This window comes from Perca flavescens, chromosome 5 (assembly GCF_004354835.1).
Source record: "Perca flavescens isolate YP-PL-M2 chromosome 5, PFLA_1.0, whole genome shotgun sequence".
NCBI lineage: Eukaryota > Metazoa > Chordata > Actinopteri > Perciformes > Percidae > Perca > Perca flavescens.
The window spans coordinates 6,168,156-6,190,389 of NC_041335.1; positions in this window are offsets into that span (position 1 = coordinate 6,168,156).

Genomic DNA, 22,234 nt, shown 5'->3' on the forward strand with positions numbered 1-22,234 from the left:
AAGAAAATAGTATATCAATGAATAAAATTAAATTTTGTAATATCGCTTTTTGAGTAGAAGTGTTGTCAAACATCGCTTGGACTCGCTGGTGCGTCTTCTGTCCTCAGATGGTAAAATGAAGTTTTGAATAATGAAAGTAACAATATGAATTTACAGCCAAGTGTGTTTATTTTCTTTATATTCACACTTGTTTAAATCATCACTAATTTTGGGAAAGAGTCAGATGAGAAGCAACATAAATCTCTTTGTTTTAACTCTCTGTGTTAAACTAGCTGGCTGCTTGCGGTGCTATTTATTCATTATTTATATTTAGCTTAAAGACATGAAGGTATCAAACTTCTCTGACTCTCGGCAAGAAAGCGAAAAATATGTTGAACTATTTCTTGAAAGGAATTATGTCTGAACATATAGCGATAAACATGTTATAGTCTTCTATTAATGCTTTTTCTAGAATATGATGTTTCTTTTATTTAATTAATTATAACCTTAAGCCGAGGTTACAAAGGTCACAGTTCACCCACCATTTAATTTACACCTTTATCACAGTTTGTAAATCATGCTCTATTTCTGCTCTTTTATCTCTCAGCTGTCCAGTTTGTTTGGCTCGTGTATGTCACACCAGGCAGCTGCTTTTATTGGCCCCCTTTCCCTTTTAGGGCTATCATTGTTAAGAAAAAAAAACTAAATATTTAAGGCAGAATGTCTTGGCTGCGTTTGCGGTGTTGGCAGCAGAATGCAACATTGGACTTGGGCCTGTCCTCTCCCACCCTCTTCCTGCCTTTCATCGGCCTTAGATACGGTGAACGTTTGATGTCAACAGACACTGTGGCAGACAGCCTTCGAGCCTGGAGGACAGTTACCAAAGATAGAGGAAGATACAGGGTGGAGGTGTGTGTGGAGCGGGAGCAGGGGTGCAATGAAATGATTTAAATGAGACTATAAGATGTTGTTAAGTGTTTTAGGAACTTATGCAGGATTGAAAAAAAGAGTGAACGAATCATGTTGCACCAAATACACACACTAAGACAAAAAGAAATAGCTTGACATGAAAATAAATGAAATACGGCAGATCAAAAATAATGCTTAGAAATGAAATGTGTATTTATTTGATGTATTTGTTTCCGTTTTGTTATGTTATTTTTTATATTTAGAAAAGGTTAGAGCAGCTATTAGGAGGGTGCGTGAGATTTAGATAAAATACCAGAATATTTATAATTCTAAAGAGTCCTTGTGCTCTTCTTCTGAGAAACATGCATATTAATAACAGAATACAGACCACGTGGCTACAAAAGGATCTACAGTACTTCATCCTCATGCCTGAACAAAGAGAAACCTTCCCTCTCTGTTTGGGCAGTCAAAGCAAGAACTGGCCGGTTCCTTGAAATGTTAAATATTATCTATCTCATGTATACAGCCAGTGGGGGTTTGATAAATACAGAGAAAGAAGAAAAAAGGCGCTAGATCAGTGATTACATGGCCGGGAGTGGCAGTTGTGATTCCAGTGCAAACCGGTTCAAACCAAACCTGTGATGAGGAACCAAGCATGAGCTGTACACAGGCTTAGGATTAGTCAGCGTTCGGCTGAAAGATCCTGGCGTAAAATCAACAGCCCTCGACATATATCAGTGTCCTGTTTGATAAGACGGTGTGGGCTGTGACACTTGGCCGGGTTCACATTAACAAAAGCCTCCTCTTTGTTCTATATTTAGTTTGCTTTTTCATAAATAAAGCCAAGCTGCCAGATCTTTCCTGAAAACCGCAGCCAGTGACTACAGTTATTATATTGCCGTTTATCAGACGCTGCAATAAGGACTGTTGTTCACACTGCTTATTTTAAGAAACAAGTGGGGGAGGTTACCAGCAGCTACCCACACACTAGCTGCTCAAACGTCCTTAGAAATAGGCTCAACCATTGTTTGGATTGTTTAATGGTGGTTCCCTTAGTATTAAATGTCTATAATTTATTAATAGAAAGTTCAATGGGTTTGAGGTGATCGTCAAAATTTGAAAAGTGTCTTGAAATACTTTACGTTCTGAGTTAGTGCACGTTAAGACTCAAAACAGCCCTTCCTTCAAAAATACAGGGAGCAGTCCAGTTAAAGTAACAGATCCATGGATGTGAAGGCCTATCAATGCCAAAACGCTGCACAGTGGTTTATAATATTATTGAAAAAAAGATTTTACCTCCAATTATGTACCAGGAATGCACTTCCATATCTAAGGTGCCAGTAAAGTGCATGGCCCAATGACATGCATTGTATCCCGGCAAAAGTTGAGCCAGGTTCAACTTATTTGTCGGACAACCCTGCATTTTTTGCCGCAATTCTACATTTGTCTCCCCGCTACATCAACAGAGGCGTCAGATTGAATAAGGTTTTAGGTTACCAAGGTTAGCTTAATGTTAGCATAAGGGTGGGGGCTGTACTTAGGCACAGTGGTGTTTTAAGCTAAATGCTAACATCAGGATGCTAACATGCTCACAATGACAATGCTAACATGCTGTTGTTTAGCAGGTATAATGTTCATAATTTTTTTATGTCACTCTTAGATTAGCATGTTAGCAAATATACTACTTATGCTTAAACCTACATTGTGTAATTTCTTGAGTTGATTCTTAGCAAAAAAATCTTTGTTCTTTCACAAATATGTGCTCATTCATGTGCAATTACTTCCACCAACTAATCAAAGTATTGCGTAAGCGTAGAATCTGCCATTAAGAATCATTCAGAATACATACTAGCGAGTCGCTTCAATGACGGCAGCCATGTAGCGCCTCCATCTTTAAAATACATTAGCCAAAGAGGGACATACTTCCGCCTTTCGCGCTTTTAAACTCAGTGGCACCGTGATGAATGCCAGGGGGAGATTAGAGAGAGAGAATTAAAACGACAACGCGACAGGCAAAGCAACAAGACCAATTCGAGTGGCTAGAACAGCTGCATGTAAACAATGGAGATAGAAAGAGCTAATTTCGGGTTCGGCCACTGTAGGAGTTGAAATGCGCTTGGAATGGGAAGGGCTAGAAAGTAATATTCAGTCTGTTGTCATATACAATTTCTTACACAATGTAGCTTTAAACATACATTCCAGCGGAGGCTGATGGGAATGTCATTAGTTTTGCAGCTTTCTGGTCATAACCAAAGTATTAAAAAGATTAAAAAAAATTGATTAAAGGTTAAGGAATCACCAAAGTGATCACAATTGATCCTGTAGGGGACATGGATGTCTGTACCAAATTATGTGCCAGTCCACACAGTAAACATTAAAAAGGTGGATATTTTGGGTATATAGCCACACTGGGGCATGATGATTCCCCTTCTGATAATAACCAACACAAAATAGGAATGAGAAAAAATAAATATATAATATAAATAAGAAATTTTGTTTTGTGGTTAGAACCTAGTGAATATGTTATTTTTGCCGTAACAATTGTCTCATTTTGATAACTGCTTAATCATCAGTTACCGGCTCCTACTGCTTGATCCAGTTATTATAGTAAAGTGAAAACAGAGCTTGCCGTGAATGACTGTGACTGCTAAGTTTGTCACATTATAATCTTCAAGCACCCGTCTCCTTAACTCTGACAAAGTTGCCTCCTCTAGTGTAGAGTGTGTTTGATAGTTCATATCAAAGCACTGCCCTATTTTTTTCCACCGTCAAAAGCAGCTGGTTGACTGGCCGGTCAGGACAGGGCCAAGGTTAAGAGGTTATTATGGTGATGTAAGATCCATACAGGAAGGGGGTCAAATGTGGTCAGAAGAAGATAAATGTAGAAAAAGAGCACTGACTGTAATGCTGGCCTGTCTGACTCATAGCTTTTCCCATAGGGAAATTTGTGTAGCGGCATCATCCGGAGTAGCTCATGATTGGAACACAAAAGAGACAGACTGAAAATGAAACACATTCCTCGGAATCCATAAAGGATTTTATGGAATTTGGCACATTTGCGGTTTCTGATTGTCTTTGTGCAAATGTCATTCTCTCGGGAGCCAGCCGGTAGCAGCTGGACAGTCTGAGGGCTCTCTTTGTTGGTTTTAGATCACTCAGTGTGTTGTGCATACTTGAACTCGCTCTGGTACGCAATTTGCTCGGGCCTCACATAAACACTGTTGTACATCTTGCGTCAGTGGTCTGCGTCGGCGGTGACCTCTGCCACCTGAACGGCACTCACAGAGGGACTAGCAGACACCATGATGCTTCATCCGCATCCCTAGCAAAACATTGGAAACATCATGCCAGCCAGGAGCACACTGTGATTTGCGACAGCAGTCCTTCCTGTCATTGCAGCTGCTTGTCATTTTGACAAACATGCTGGACTACAGGATAGAAATTATAACTGTACTGTGGTAGAAGTGCTGTTCCAAGGAAGATTCCATGTGGTCTGGTTGCAAGAATAAATTATTTCACCATGTACTCCGATTATACTTGATGTTGTGAGATTAAACCAGTTAGACAAATGTTGTTTGTTAACAGACTCATCTTATTAGCTTTTTTTTTATCACTACAGAACCACTTTAAAAAATATCCCCCCTAAATTTCAACACAGTTGGTCCCCCACTTTGTCCAGATGAAACTTGGATGGAGAAAAGAGCAGTAGGAGCCTGTAACTGACATATCAAAGCGTAAGTCTGGTAGAATATATACATACTTCAACTAAACTGCCTCTGGCATATTCCTCAAAGTGCTGTCTAACACTGTCCGTCCATACCAAGAACGATAACCTAACTATAACTATAACGACGTGAGCATCCGATACACTGCTGAACGACAACGTTATGTAAACAGTGGCGTCGAGGACGTGCTGCATGCTCCAGCTGATAATATAATCCGCCCTTTAGAGTCCACAGCCATGCTAGCAGCTCTGTGAGATTGTACTTGCTGTTAGGTGTTTTAAGATAAAGGCTAACGTTAAAGGGGTGATAGAATGCAAAACCGATTTTACCCTCATAGTTGAATAACGACAGTTCGGTGGGTAAATATGACATACATAGAAGCTCAAAATCCCATTGACACTCCTTTACTATGAAAATCTCATATTTTGAAACTGCCGCAGAAAACGGGCTGAATCTCAACAAAGCTGGAAGTTGACGTCAACCTCCCAAGACCTGTAACTTTGTCACGCCCATGGGTGTATTAAGAGTCCCCAACATTTACATAGGCTACACAACTGACCTGAGATCAGGTAGTCTTCTGAATCTAGCTAGGTCACGCAGATCTCTGCTATTCCATTACAAAATTCACTTCTGAAACTTTTTTATGCGAGAAATCAACTATGTAAGGCTCAAATATGGGCCGCTTTACGAAAATGGATGGCTAATTGCAAATTTTGTCCGACTGTGTGTCGGAGTTTAGCGCCGGTGCTGCCTGTGTTGCTGCCTCGCCGCCCGGCCTGCCTTCCTTCACAGACCCCGGCCTGCTATGAGGTACTTGGAGCTCCGTCACGACTGACAGCCCACAGCACTCCATACCCGTGCAAATGAACAACCAAATGCCCCTGCCCTGACAGAGCTCCAGGCCCTGCATCTCCCCTCTTCCTGCTAGCTAAATACCTGGAGTATGTGAGTGAGAGCGCGGTCAGCGAGTTTGTTACGCCAGCAATCTCTTAACACAGGTTTCAGTTAATCTTTTAATGTGTGTAATTATAATGTGTTGAGTTATTCAAACAAACGATTGGGGAAATAAACGCTGCTTGTCCGCGAGTCTCATTGATAGAGCCTGCGGCTGGATGTAGCTCTATCAATGAGAGCTAGCTAGCCTCCTCTTAGAATTCCTCTGAAATTCACAAATATTCATTAACTTGAAATCGGACACCGTTGTTAGCTTTATAAGACATTTAGGTAGATGTTGTATATGTGGCGTGACGAAATTCAAACTGTAAATATACTCGAATTACGCCGAAAATGAAGCTAACTATGACAGTGACTTTGCGTGGATATGGAGTGCTGTGGGCTGTCGTGATGGAGCTCCAAGTACCTCATAGCGAGGCAGCAACACAGGCAGCACCGGCCGCTGAACTCCGACCGTCTTACCAAATTTGCAATTGGCCATCAATTTTCGTAAAACGGCCCATATTTGAGCTTTATATAGTTGATTTCTCGCTAAAAAAATGTCTCAGAAGTGAATTTAATAACGAAATAGCCCGATTAACAATGTATAACTTTGCAGTGTCTGAAATATGAGACCTGCTGTCGAGTCTCCCATGTGTTTCTATGTAGTTTGCTCAAACCAATCAGCACGTAGGTCATTCTGAATATTCATGAGCACACCATATTTGGAAGAAAAGCTCTTGTTCCAAATAGAGCCATATTCACAGGGTAGTTAAGGGCCTAATAAAATAGCATTTGGGCAATTTTCAGCCCAACCAATGTTACATACCCCATTAGGAGACCATAAAGAAAAGTGTAAAATACCCTATATAATCATTCTATCACCCCTTTAACATGCTAACATACTCACAATGACAATGCTATGCTTATATGCTGTTGTTTAGTAGGTATAATGTTCAACCAGTTCACCATCTTAGTTTGAGCATGCTAACACTTAATACTAACATTATTTTTAATTATTATTTATTTATTTTTTAGCAATTTTAGCCTTTATTAAAATAGCAACAATTAAGATATTTGAGGAAGAGAGAGAGAGAGAGAGGGAAAGACATGCAACAAAGGCGCTTGGCCGCATGTGGACCAATCAATCCCTAAACCGCTGGGGCACTCCAAAATAAATTACAAACAAAGTACAGCTGAGTTTGATGGGAATGCCATTAGTTTTTCAGATATTTGGTAAAATAAAACTGAGTATTGAACAACTAAACATCTTAACAATGCTGATGGCACTAGATGAAAGGTTAAGGGATCACCAAAGTGATTACAGATGTCCCCAGTGCATTGTTCCTTTGAACTTGTTCCACTGGCATGTCTATTATGTTGCATCCCCTAATAAACTGACCCCAACAGTTGTTTAAGACATAAGCTCTAATGTAGAGCATAGATATGTAGCCCGCCATGAATGGGGACATGAATGTTTGTACCAAATGGCAACAGTTTTTGAGAAAACTGTACACCTGCTATTCTCAGCAAATCAAAGTCATTAGGATACATCCTCTGGTGAACATGAACTTCTGTATACAATTTCACAGCAATCCATCCAACAGTTGTTGCAATATTTCAGTCTGGAGCAAAGTGGTGGACTGACTAACCAACATTGCCATCTCTAACACAAGCCCTTTAGCATGGCTAAAATGCTAAACTACCAACATGACACGATCAGCCTGCACACACTGCAGCAAATGACAACTCTTTTTGTTTGCAACCCAGAACATTTTGCCAATGCAAACATGACAAATGTTTGCTTCGGGTTTATTGACAGAAAACCTGTGCTCTCTGTCAGAAGAGGCAGATGTGTTGGGTTTCCATGCACTGGCTAATTATGAATTTTGGCCTATATTTTCTCCACAACATGTCTGTAGATTTAATGACAATACAAATATTTAAAGGCCGTTTTCTGAGACACAGGCCAGAAATCTCCACTTCAGTAGCACTTCCATTTACCAAACTTTCCAGTGGTATTCATATATATTCTGCAGGTTTGTACAGAGGGGTTTGTTCATATGTTATTCACAGCCTGATTTATAGGACATTGCATGTCCACAAACAGGGCAAAAAGATTTTTAATTTTGAACCTGGCTTTATTCAGTGCTCAGATTTCTCTTCTAGAATGTTATGCAAATTAGTGCATTTTTAATAAGATAATGCATCATTTGCATATTGAAACAACATTTTGAGAAAACTTGTAATTAAAAAATAATAATTGGCTTAATGTTAGTAAAAAACTGGGTAGGTTTCATGGTGATATCGACTAGTTAAAAACTTTACCCTATTCACCTGCAGTGTCTTGCCTTAATATGATATAAAGCATCAAGTGAAGTATACAATTCTAACAAAATAGTTTGCTGATTGTTGATAGTCATGCCTTACAGTATGAAGAACCCCAACTGGCAGCTTCATATTTCAAATGTTGTTCTCCTTGAACTTGAGATAGATAAAAGGAACTGGCCTTAACCAGTAGTAACCCTGGAGAGTTAGTGCTGTGTAAGCAGAGTGTGTAAGACCGAGAGCTGAATCTTCAACAAAATGTTCTAACCTTTAGTAACCTCTGCCTTCGAACTGTCTCCCTGACAGGACAGTTTGTTCTTTGAGTTTGTATGAGATGAGTCCCTGGAGTTACAGCAGAGTCATGTCCAGGGCTTGGTCAGGATGGGGGCCTCTATTGTTCACATTTTTCTGTATCAGTGTGTGTTTGTATGTTTAATAAGTATTTGTGTGTGTGTGTGTGTGTGTGTGTGTGTGTGTGTGTGTGTGTGTGTTTTAGGCAGGTCTGGAGAAAACCGTTTCCTGTGTGGCGCTGGAGGTTCCTTCTGGGGCTAAGCAGGCGGGGGCCCTGCAGACATGCTGTCTCGCTCCAGTTCCACCACAAGGCCTTACCATTGTTCTCCCCCTCACTCCCTTTGTCCTGTTCAGTCTGCCACCCCCCCTCCTCCCCTCCTCCTACACCTCCACCCTCTCCTCCTGTCTCTTGCCCTGCAGGTGCAGCTGATCCATGGCCCAGAGAAGGAGGAAGTGCAGGCCTAGAAACAATAGCAGACCTCAGCACCTATTTATATATCAATTATTTGTTGTATATATGTGTTTGACTGCTTATTTTTTGGGTTTGGCATCATTTTGTGCAATTTTGTAACCACACTAGATTGTAAAAATCCCTGTATCAGCATAGAAACATGATCAGTCCGTTAATGGCCAACAGAAATATGGGATTCCCTCTTGGACTGGGTGTAAAGTCCATTTTATACGGGACTTATATTGATTAATTGTATGACATATTAGTATAGCTGTGGAAATCATCCATATCTCCCACAGAGAATATATTATATTTCAGCAGCATCATCTTATCATATATGGGAGGAATTTAAATAGTAGCCACAGCCTGTCTCAGAACATATTGGGTAAAAGGCAGGGAAACACCATCACTAAGCTGCTAGCTGTAAGCAGGAAGTGGAATGAATGTATGATGTAATGAATAGTTTAGTGCAAAGGGCTGACACTATCTTAGCTGGTCAAGTGCAATCTGTTGATGATAACAACCTTACAAGTGTCCAGGGAGTACATAAGATACTATAGGTGAACACCAACGTTATAATACAGATCAAAGTGCTTGGTTGGTAAAATGTGGCAGACAGATAATGTGTGCCAGGGCAGTGAGTGCATGCCCTGGGTGCATTACGGCCATTTAGAATTTTAAAGGCTTTCTCAGACTGAATGGACTCTGGACTGTAAATCGCTGATAGTGGAAAGTGAGATTATTGCTGTGCATTCACACCTCAACTATACAAACAACTTAATTCTACTAACAACTAGTAATAATAATAATAATACAATTTATTTAAAGGTGCCTTTCTCGGCACTCAAGGACACCGTACAGGGATACATAAGACATTTAAAAGCAGCAAAAAATAAAAATGAGACTACTATACAATGTCTTTTTTTTTTACAATGCAGAATTGTGTCAAACTGGACTTTTTACTATGATGGGGCCTGGCAGGTCTGAGTTAGAGACTTAACATATTGCAAGATAAATTAAGAGAAAAGTATCTGAACGAAATGTGAGCTTATCAAAACAACTACACAACTAATGAAGAAACAGACACTGTGCACACCTCAATCCTGTCTTAGGACACCACCTTACCCGGCTCCCAGCAACTGGCTCCTAGTAACCTTTTGTCAACTAAATTTAACTGTAAAGACTACTAAACTTAACTGTCATGTGACCGGTCAGCAAATATCATATCAACTGGTTTGCATAAGTTTTCGTACAATATCACATGAACCCGTTCATGAGAATGCGTTGAAACAATCTTTGTTTACATCCTCGGCCTCTCTGGATATTGCTCTCAGACAAATGTTAATTTTCACAGTTCCGGAGTGAAATGTGCATAACAATAGCTGCTTCCAAACACACAGGCCTGCCCAACATCCATCAGCTGAGACAGGATCTTGATAATGAAAAAGGAAACTGCTAAGGCTCAATTGCTTTGTAGCTGATCCATATCTGAGTGGGCAAACGTCAGGCATTATGCTACTGGGAGAGCGGATATGTAGCCCGCCTGCTACAGTTACGCGGTAGCATGTGGGCTACATATCTATGCTCTACATTAGAGCTTATGTCTTAAACAACTGTTGGGGTCAGTTTATTAGGGGATGCAACATAATAGACATGCCAGTGGAACAAGTTCAAAGGAACAATGCACTTTGTTTAGTTGTGATATATTGTGCTTTGCAATCTTATAATCTTATCTCTAATTATATCTTCATAACACACATTTCACTGATACTTTTACAGTCACAATGACTCTCTCAGTGGCCTGAACCTGAACCCTTTGAGTTTCAGAAAGACGTTTGTCCCGATGTTGATTCATTGCTTTAAGAGATGAGTAGATTTGATCATTATACATGTTGTTTTTATGTGTATTATTGATTTTTTATTACGTTTTGCCCACGTGACAAAGAAGAAATCTTGGTTAAAAAGCAGATATGGTAAAGATGGTTCAAAGAGCTTTGCATACTTCTGGTAATTTAGTGTTAGAGCTATAAAGAGTCTACAGCCGTGCTGGGATTAAGCCCCACTTGAACTAAATGTTTGAACATAAAGTACAGCATAAGGTGATGGGAAGGGCATTCCTTTTATGGGTATTTGGTCATACACAACTAATTATAATAACCTGATGATGGTGTTAGATGAATGATCCAGGGATTAAAGTTTTTGCAATCACTGAATGAATGAATGAATGAATTAAAAAAAAACAGGAGAATTTCATATTGTCTTCTGCAATTAAGCACAGACATAATGGCAAAATCACTATGACTGTGCTGCATTGCTCAACCAACATATGATCTCAGAACCTCGCTAAAGTCCTCCCTCCTCTGTTCTGTTCTTCAGCTGCTGCTGAAATGTGAGGGGCTGTATTTATCTTGGCCTATAATCAACATCACTTTAACAATCAGGGCGAGAGGGAGGCAATCGTTAGTTGTTAGGCTGATCGTGGGCAATGAGTGCTCTTAATCTGGCTACTGATGTCGGTTCAGTGCCACAGTGAAGATGAAGGCTTTGGCACACCAGCAGGGTCACATGATGTGAGTATGACTGGTACAGGGAGGAGATTGTTGTAAGAGCCTCTCCAATATCCCTCTTAACTTCCAGCTGCAATAGGAAAGAGGAAACCTAGACAGAACAAATAAAACACTATTAAATCCATAATCCAATATTCCATGCATAGGAAACAAAGGGAATCATACTTCTTACCATATGCCCTTACCTAATGTTAGTGTCACTGTACAATACAATACAGTGTTACCATGTTTCCTTCACAAAAGAGGAATGATCTATTTAAGTGTTTATGTAACAGTACCTGTACAGAGTTTTGGAATAAATGTAACCAGACATACACAGTAAAGTGGAAAAACAGACTTGGGAATGTTAGGGATAACAAACCATCAAACATTGGCAATGAAATATATCTTTTTTTTTAAATGGAATATTTTTTTATTCAAGCACATTTAAATAGTGACAATCTTAAAAGGATATCTAGTACCTTAATCTGCTAAAAGAAAATAATGCACATTTTGCACATGACTTATACAAGCTGTAACTGTATCTATCTGTGTCTACAGATTCAAACTAATATTTTTTTCCCCATCTTTTATTTTTGCCATGGCAGCATGGATCTAGGAATGGCAAGGCCGGTCTGTGGATCACTTTGGTCCAGACTGAAATATCTCAACAACTATTGGATGGATTGCCATAAAAATTGGAACGCATATTCAAGCTCCCCAGAGGACGAGGATAAACTGTAATGACTTTGATGATCCTCTGACTTTTTATTTATCACCTACAGCAGGTCAGTTTTCGCTAAATGAAATATCTAATAATATATATATATATAATATGGATTGGCACTAAATTCATTCATGGTCCCTGAGGATGAATTCTAATGACTTTGGTGATCCCCTAGAGCAGTGGTTCCCAACCTTTTTTCCTTGGCGCCCCCCCTACTCATGTCTAAGAAAAGCTGAGCCCCCCCCCCGCCCGAAACCAAAGTTGAGGTAACTCTCGAGATAGAGCCTTACTTTCTTTTTTGATACAGAGCAGTTATCAGCACTGTTACGTTTCTCCTCCATGTTTCATTCATAAAATAGTGATGCCGTGGCGGCAGGAAAAATGAAGATACAACAAAATATATAGTTTTCATACAGACTTTTGTATACATTAGATATTCTAGTGTATTATCATTTGTTTAACATGTGCAAAACAATTTTTTTTACCTCAACCTCAAACCAGATAAAGATTCGCGCCCCCCCTGTGATCTTTGCCGCCCCCCCTGGGGGTGCCCGGACCCCAGGTTGGGAACCACTGCCCTAGAGCTATCATGATGCAGACATTTTTTTTTTTTATTTATATATCTTGACAACTATTGGATGGATTGCTGTGACATTCCAGATAAAATTGTTTTTTTGTCCAATACTTTGGTTTCTTACCAAATACCTTCAAAACTAATAACAATACCATCAGCCAAAGCTGTACTATTCCACTGTGAGCATGTTAGCATTTAGCTCAAAGCCCTGCTGTGGCTAAGTATTGTCTCACAGTGCAGCTTCTTCCATAACATAATAAAAATAAAGCCTTTCCAGTGAAAACCAGCCAGTCAAAAAGTGGGCTGACACAGGAGGCTTTTATGCTGCACAGAGAGAGCTTTAATGCTGGATCAGCATACTTAACAACAACAGTGAGTATCTGCCTGCCCTGCATGTGCTTGAACCAGGCTGGCTGCCCCAGAACTGTTTTCAAACCTGTTCAGATTAACCCTGTGGGTCAAGTCAGAGGGAGCTGGAGAGAGCATATCAGAGCACACCTTACCACTGCTTTATCCAGGCAGCCTGGCACTTACAGTAAAGCCCATAAGCAGATCAGCTGACAGCCGGCCAGAGCAGACGCACCACACCATACACATAACAGTAACCTCCAATGAGCAGGCTGAATTTTGTGTTGTAGTGACACGATTCTGTGATTCTTTGGAAAGCTTTATTTTTAGAGTTTCTTTATTCATTGTTCAGACCCAGGCGAAAGCTGTCCCTCTTGGTGTATGTGGCAAAACTCAAGAGACTTGGTCACAGTTGTAGAAATTGTGCTCAGTTTTTTGCATCACTAATCAGGCTGAGAGATCAAACCTGTTAATCATGAGTGACTTCATATCTGCGGATGCTGTAGGAGTTATGAACTTTCAACCAGGCGCTGAGAACTGCTGCAAGAAGAAAGCTTTTTATTGCCCAGAATTATGAGTCATTCATTTATCCCGGCAGGGGTTATGTCACAGCATTGGAGATCAGCGTCATCACGGGGCAGATCTCCAATGGCTGCAAAGTGCCATTTAATTAATTTTAGCATAACTTTGCTTAAATAATGCTTTGAAGGATTGAAATTACAGACTTTCTCCCAACGCCAGTTTTTGGCAAGTTTTCATACCAGGGTTCTTTGTCTGTAACCTTTCTTCCCTCTGATCCAAGCCATCAGGAGCTTTAACACACCATCTGTTTTTGCTGTTGTAGTAATTACCTGAATCTATTTACTGTAATTTACCCATAGTATGGAAAAAGATGTGAGAAAGTGGAATTTGCAAGGTTTTGCAAGTCAGTGAAAGAGAAGGAGAGAGAGATAAGTGTGTCCTTCTTTGTGTGGCTTTAGTGAGATAAAATTAGATTACTGTTATCATCCAGATGGAGCCATGAAAACTGGTTCTAACCAGCTTTCTTAATATTGCATGCAAAATGGGACCCATTCGCTTTGTCCTGTGCACTTGCATCATCTTGTTGTTATGTGTGTTCTCAGTGTTAGTGATGTGTGTATGGATGGCAAGAGCAAGCCCAGCCAGAGTCTGGCGTGACTTTTGACTCAACTGAAAAGTCCCAAATTAGGTCGCTGCAACCTGTGTTTATCATTACAGTTAGAACCCTTTTTGATATTACCTCAACACAGTTTTTAAACCCAGTTTGCTTTAGATGTTCATTTTAAATTGTCATCCTGTATTGTTACAAGGTAGTTTATATGCACAGCCACATATAATATCAGCACAGGAAGAGGATACCTTTTCAGTCTTAATTTCCTCTACTATAATTTACATCACGATGGCTAGTAACTGACACGAAGAAGAGGGTGGGAGTGAGATTTAACCTGCTGAGCCTAATTGGCATTTGGATTCAGGGCCAGGGAAAAGTCCAGAGTGGCTCCAGCGTGGATGCCAAGTGAAGAGCACCATCTGGTGTTTAAGCAGTATCACATAACCTGTGACTGATAGTTATAAATCATTTGTTTTATTGGGAACATATTGTAAACTGTACAAAGTTTTCCACATTGCTATCACCACAGTCACTGGATAAATAATTAGCTCATTATTAAAGTTAGATATCACACAGCAATGATGTTTACAGGTGAAATTCACTAAAATAAATATATGTACCTGGACCTTTACCTAGGAGACCAGTGTCCGTATCCCCTGTGAAACCAAAAGTCAACGTTGTTTTTTAACTGACGTTCATAGGTTAACTTGAAAGTTAACTTTTGCACGTAACTACGTCACGTTTCATACAAAAGTACAAATTTTTACCCTTTGGTTTTGGTGCCTAAATGTTACGGCCTCTTTTTTTGCAGCATTAGATCAGTCATATTTTTCGTAAGATATCATACAAACCATTGTATGAGAGCACAATGCTCTGTTTGACAGTGCAACAATGAGCCACAAGGAAACTAAAGCAGCTAGACAGAATTCAGCCAGCATTCATTCATTTGACTTATGTTTTGCCTGTGTTTCAACTACTGTGACATACTGAGTCCATTTTCTATTTCTTTAGGTGTCTCAGTGAGCCATGTCAATGAGCCAGCATGCCCAATAAACATGGCCCGGAGGTGCAACAGAGTGCATTCTTCATTAAGAAGAATGCACTTGTAGAACAAAGAGATGTTGCACTTAGTTCATAGTATTGAATGTATTCATCATGTCTGGAGAGGGACTAAAATGTAGGAGTGATTGCTTAGCCACATCAGCCTAGAAACAAGTTATGCTTAAGTAAAATAGGGATCTTCTGTAATTTTTCATTAAATTCATTATTGTGGGGTTTGAGTCTGCTAAGCTTGCTGTGTCGAGGTAAAGTTGTGGTGGTGTTGAACAGTTTTGATTCAAATATTCAAATTAGTGTTTTTATAACTTTCCTATGTATTTTGTGACAATTTCCAATTGTTGGCATAACTTTACACTTGCACAGTCTAGCCATATTATTTTGTTATTTTAATTCATTATTTATTTTATTGTATAATCACTCTCTTTCTTTCTGGCATTTAAGTATTCTATTGAGTCTTCTTGCTGCTATTTGATCAAAGGAGAAAAATGTCTAATTTAAATGCATTGTAAATAAATTTCTATTTTTGGTCTCTGGCTCCAGTTTCCTCAGAGTATCAGAGTATTGCTTGGTCATACATACATACATACATACATACATATATGTATGTGAGCATATACCAGCTTCTCAATTAATAGATTGTGAAGTAAACTTATCACTGCTGCAACACTGTTGCAATTGTGGGTCTTTATTTTTGGCGATACAATGTAGAGAATGCTGTCTCTTTGGATCATCACCCCATCTAGTGGTCACAATGTATAATTCAACTTTGTTCCTACACACACACACTGGGTATTCTATCAAAGTCCTAATTGGAATTATATTTATATTTATTATTTTTGCCTCAGCAAGGCAATGACAAACCATTGCAAACAAAACAAGAGTCTGATAGAAGCATGCATTGGCTTCTGGGTGAAACTATAAACAAAGGAGCTCCATGCAAGCAAAGAATAGCACTTCCTGTGTTTGCATCCAGCAGCCAGAGCTATTTTCTATCCAGTTGGCATGCTGATTCTTTACATTGTGCTTTGTTTAGATTCCAATGGTCATTGTTTTTTCTGTTAATTCCACAATTTGTCATGGGCAAAGCTAGACAGAAGAGGGAAAAGCCCAGAACAAATATGAGGCTTATGAGTCACTGCATTTTTCCCCAGTTTGCTGGGGAAAAGAAAAAGCAATGCTTTGATGTACTCAAAGGAGACATGTTTCTGTGATTCATTTTCTGTTATACCCTGCCCAACAACAAGATGTACAATAGGACTTTAAAAGAGTGTGATAACCAATAACTCATTCACAACAGTGTGCAAACAAATCCGTTGACATGGCTATTATCTGTGCTAAATCTCAGACAATTCAAGTGTTTGCTATACATGAAATGTGCGTTTAATGGGTGGTTGAAGTGACAGTATGACTTCTTAACACTACGTATGCAGATACAGATACTAACGGATCTGTATCACAAGCCACTTCCCCTCAAATCCTACAGCATCCTAGCCTAGAAATCTATATGCACCCTAGCAGCAGCAAATGTAATTTGCAGCCAGGGGGTCTAGCAACTCTCCGTTGGCTTGCGAGCTGGAAAAACCAAACTCTGGCCGGGCCAATCACATTGTGTATAGAGTCGGTGGGCGGGCTTATGGCTGCTGCTGCTGGGAACAGCGGTCTTTCAAATCGGCTTTGACCGTGACTCTGGAAGACTTGGAGTTAAGCTTTTCTTTGAGAAAAGAACAAACAACGGCACTGAAGTCATTCTTAAAAAAGGAAGATGTGTTCAGAGTTTTGCCGATCGCATATGGCAAAAGTTTATCTATCAACTAGCTCTGCTACCTTCTTCGTTGCAGATAACCGTTTATCCCGCTCCTCGGATTGAGCCCTGTCAATGGTTCCTAGACCCAACATCTTGATGTCGGCCGAACTCTGGGCTTTTTGATGGAGTTCGGGTACTGCCGAACGTTAGAATTTTTTTCGACCGAACCGAATGGTACCAAAGAGAAGTAACGAGAGGCGAAACTCGAGAAAAAGAGGCGAATGTTGTGTTGTGTTTCTGCTCTTGCCAAAGAGTATTGAAGTAACAAGAGGCGAAACTCAATAGAACGTTCCATTGCTAAAAAACTGACACGCACCCATGACAGAGCTGCAGCTCCGCCATCTTGGACTGAACTATCTTGTTACTTCACTACTCTTTGTAGAGTTACGTGGTCGACGTAATGACGTAGTTGGAGCTAGACGGAATGCAGTAGCAACCTAGCAACGGCAGTAAGCTGTGAGAAAGTGAAAATGGAACTTGTGAGCAGAAAAAGCGTTGTTTGGCAGTACTTTTAGTCAAAAGAAGGCGATTCAAGTCGAGCCACATGTTCAATTTGCAATACTGATTTGTCTCGTGGTGACTAGGACCCTAAACAATAGACAACATCGCCGCTGTTAAGACATTTGCGTATGAAACATCTTAAAGAATATGAGTTGTGCATGAAGGAATCTCCAGACAGCAGTCAAAATGCAGCAACTTCAGATACGGCAAAGGAAGGACAGTCACAGCTAAAAACTTGTGTTAACCAGACCGTGCCTCTCCCAGGCTGTCAGCGTTCTCTCTGGAAATGAGTCTTCCTAAAGCGGGAGCGGAGCAACCGAACGGCCGACTGCTGCTCGTTAGCTAACGGTAGCTTTCTACCTACTTTACTACCTATCTACTTTATGGGATTATAAATCTAAAAGGCTAATATTACAGTTCATTTGAAGCCATGAAGCCAGAGGCTCTTTAAAAAAGTGCATGTATGCATGTAAATGTAATATAATTATATAATGTAATGAATACGCTTATAAAAGTTGTGATACAGATACATGATATTTGTCTCTTTTCTATAACGAGCATGTGTAACATGTACCCTGCATCCTCAGTGGAAAGTGTGCCTTGTATAAAGCATTTAGTAAATCATTCATTAATTATTAGTCTAGTTACATTTAAACCCCCGCCGTATCAGGAAGTGGTACCTTTAGGCAATAAATGGCCTGGTATGTGCATGATATTGGCATCCATGCTATGTGGTTGTCTCTATAATAATTAACATCAAATAAAAATGAAAACACACTGTATCAGTTTTAAGTAGAAGTAGGCTTTTCTTTATCCCAGGGTCAAATAGAGTAAATGACTTTCAAAAACACTCCAGTCTTGCCTACCTGGAGCAGATGAACAATCATAGAAGGCCAGAGAAGACCGTCTTAGAGTTGCATAACACTTAGCCGAGAGTAGAAAAAAGTGTTGAAATTGGAGCGTTCAGAACAGGGCCTCACGGATTCATAACTGAATTTTATAAGAGGTTTTGTCCACAATTGGCTCCAGTTCTACAAGCCATGTTTAATGAGGCACGTCTGGTATTTTGCCTATGACCTTGAGAAAGGCCTCTATCTCATTATTAGCAAAAAAAGGATAAAGATCCATTACTCTGTTCGTCCTATCTCTTTGTTAAATGTGGACTTTTATCCAAGGTTTTGGCAAGACGTCTGGAAAATGTCGTCCTAGAGATAGTCTCACCTAACCAGACTCCTACTCAAACTTAAGAAAACTGTTTAATATTATCCACTGAGCCAGGTCAGAGTGCTCAGAAGTAGTACTATCTCTAGACGTGGAGAAGGCTTTTGACCGGGTTGATTGGAAATATATATTTTTCACACTCAAGAAGTTTGGCTTTGAAGAAATTTTTATTTCCTGGGTTGAATTACTCTACTGATCCCCTTTGGCGACTGTAGTCTCAAACAACACTAAATCTAAATATTTCCCCCTGGGAAGAGGGATGAGACAAGGGTACCCTCTTTCCCCCGAAAATCAAAACTTATCTGTTTAGTCTGGCAGTGGTGTGACAATTTCATTCTTTTGTTTCTTTGTAACCTTTTCTGATTTTACTGTTTTCTATGTTCATTCTTTCTATTGTAGGATATGTGTTTCTGATGTTAAGCACTTTGGATACCTGCTGGTTGCTGTAAAGTGCTATATAAATACATTTTGATTGATTGATTGATTGATTGATTGATTTTATTTGCATTGGCCATAGAGCCCTTAGCAATCACCCTTTGACTCTGTGAGGCTTTAAGAGAGTACTGAGAGAGGAGCAGGAGTTAAAGGTCTCTCTTTATGCAGATGACTTGCTTCTATAGATGTCTGACCCAACTCTATCACTCCCTCATGTTTTATATATTCTGCAACGATTTGAGGGAGTCTCTGGTTATAAGCTAAATTTACAAAAAAGTGAGCTTTTACCGATAAACTCAAAAGCAGCTGCACTTCCCTATGACCTGTTCCCCTTTAAAAGGGTCCAAGAAGGCTTCAGGTACTTGGATGGTGAGGTCACTCTCAATCTTTCAGCTACCTTCACAAGGAATTTCACTGCTCTGCTAAATAAGTGTCAATACATGTACTGTTGGGCCTCTTTACCATTGTCATTAGCAGGACGAATCAGCCTGATTAAAATGATAGTACTACCAAAGTGTTTATATCTTTTCCAAAATATACCCATTTTAATTAAAAAACTAGGCCAAAATATTATACCTTTTATATGGGGAAATAAATCAAGTCGGATTAGCAAAACCCAACTCCAGAGACTTAAAAGTTCTGGAGGAATGGCTTTGCCTAATTTTCTCTTCTATTACTGGTCATGCAACATTCAAAAGTTAATTCACTGGGTGAAAGACATACCTATTGGAAAAAAAAGCCTGACTGGGTACATCTGGAGATCTCATCAGGACCAAATCATCTGACCTCAATAGTGTGTGCAGGCCTACCTCTGCTTAGCAGCAAATTTAGTCAAAATGTTATCGTTAATAACTCCATAAGAATATGGGCTCAGTTTAGAAGACATTTTGGGTTTCAAAGAGCCTCCACCCTTTCCCCGGTCCAGTTCACTCCCTCCTGCATAGATGCATCATTTACTGCATGGTCTAACAAAGGGATCAGAACAATTCAAGACCTATTCATTGAAAAATGTATTTGCTTCTTTTGTTCAACTTTCACAAACCTATGACTCATTTCTTCTGCTACCTGCAGATCAGAAGCTATGTACAAAAAACATTTAGCTCATTTCCAGATAAACCCACAAAGACACACTATGATTATATCCTTGAGCTCAATTCAGACCGTAAAGGGCTAATATCCCAGGTCAATAATTGTTTTGGTAACATTGACCCACACAGAACTGCACATTTGAAACGAGCCTGGGACACAGATTTAGGGGTAATCTTAACAGAGGACCAATGGGACTCTATCGGAGACTTGATACACACATCATCCACACCTGCGCTGCATGGTTGAGTGTTGAAACATTTCCGAGTTGATTTTCACTCCCAGAGTGTAATTTTAACACATTCTGACTTAATGGTGTTCAGTGTTGGAGTTATTTGACAGAGTTGATCATGTCAGTGTTAACCCAACTCCGCAGAGATGTAATTAAGCTCCGCCCATGCATTTCGCTTCTTCGGTTGGAGACAGAGGAGACAAGTCGGCGCCCTTTTCTACCTATCATGCAGTACTACACGGTAAGTGCAATTAAGTCAAACTTACTGAAACAATTATAAATTGATGCTGAGAATTTCAGTATGAACAATGAAATATCTAAAGAGAATATATGCCTTACAAAACCGTGTTTGTTGCCAGGACTGAACAGCAAATTTGTCCTAGCTAGCTAGCAGTGTATGGTAAGCTAGCTAACAGTTTGTTACTAAAACTGTCTCTGACTTTATCAATGATGATTTAACAATTCACATGCATGCTTAAAGCGAGGAAAAACAAAGCGTTATGTTTTTTTACTGTATAAAATCTTGTTTGAGGCTGGAGATGGAGTCTTTTTTTTTTTTTTTTTTTTTCACTTTTAACATCAAAGTGTCCCAACATGCAGATGAGTGTTTCACATGTCTAGTTGTCTGGGTGACTGGTGTACCACTGTATTTGGTGACTCATCAGATTCTATGACCTGCAGTGTTGGAAAAAGTACTCAACTTACTTAAGTAAAAGTATACAAGTATTACCAGTTAATGTACTGAAATTACTAAATTAAAGCTAAAGTACAAAATTAGCTGAAAATCGGGCTGTGATATATTAAATACATTAAACATTTAAGTGCATCATTAAATACTAGTCAACGCATAAGCAGCATTTTAATATCTCAGTCACAGCCCGATTTTTTGAAAATTAGTACTTTTTCCACCGAATCTGATGGGTCACCAAAAATGGTGTAACACTGTCGACTTAGTTTTCATTTTTACCGTTCTTCCTATAAATGTTTATTTACTTTGTCAAACTTCCTTACATGTCTCAGTCAAAATGCTGGTCCAGGTGAAGTACAGCCAACAGCAGAAGTATGTGAAGTTGGATGAGGATGAAGGACGGTTTGACTTTCTGCAATTCCATGAAAAAGGTTAGCATGGCTTAGGAAAAAGGTTGTAAACCACACCCATGTTCTTTTAAAAGCGAAGGTGATCCTTCGTGGAAAAGATATGTACGAAATGAATTGCCAGTCTTTCCAGGAAAACCCACAATTGAATTCACTTTATGGTTTGAAAAAAAGATCTACACTTAATTCATTTAAGTATTTCCATGTTTGTAATAACTATTTATTTGATATCATGCATGGCCTTCTTGAGGGTGTGGTTCAGTATGAGATCAAATTGCTTTTTGGATATCTCACACAAGTCTATGTCAGAACAGGACTTGCTTTCCAGGATTTATTGTTTTGAATATGGATTTTTAGAAGGAAGAAATTGTCTTACAAAGATTATTTTGGAGAGTGATGGCAATGGCATTGGTTTGAATTCTATTCAGACACTGTGTCTTGTGAAAACATCCCACTGTTGTTTGGTGACATTGTTCCTGCAGGAAACAAAAACTGGAATTTGTTAGTTGTTACTTCAAATAATGAACATAGTTTTTTCACCTTCTCTCAATCTAGGTATGACAATATATTTAAAGCATTTGATTGTTGACCACAAAAAACTATTTAAACACATAGAAACTTGATACCTAAGCATCATTTTATGATCCATTACCCCTTTTCTATAAAGAAAATTGGCCCCTTATTGTATACGTGGTGTATGAGGTTTGAGGCCAAACACAAGCTGTTTAAAGATTGTTTTAAAAATTTCAAAAACATAACCACATCGCTCAGCATTCATTCTTTAATGACAGTATCGCTTCAATGTACATATATACAGTCAGTGGATTAGTCACCAGCAACAAGACGTTGCTCAGATTT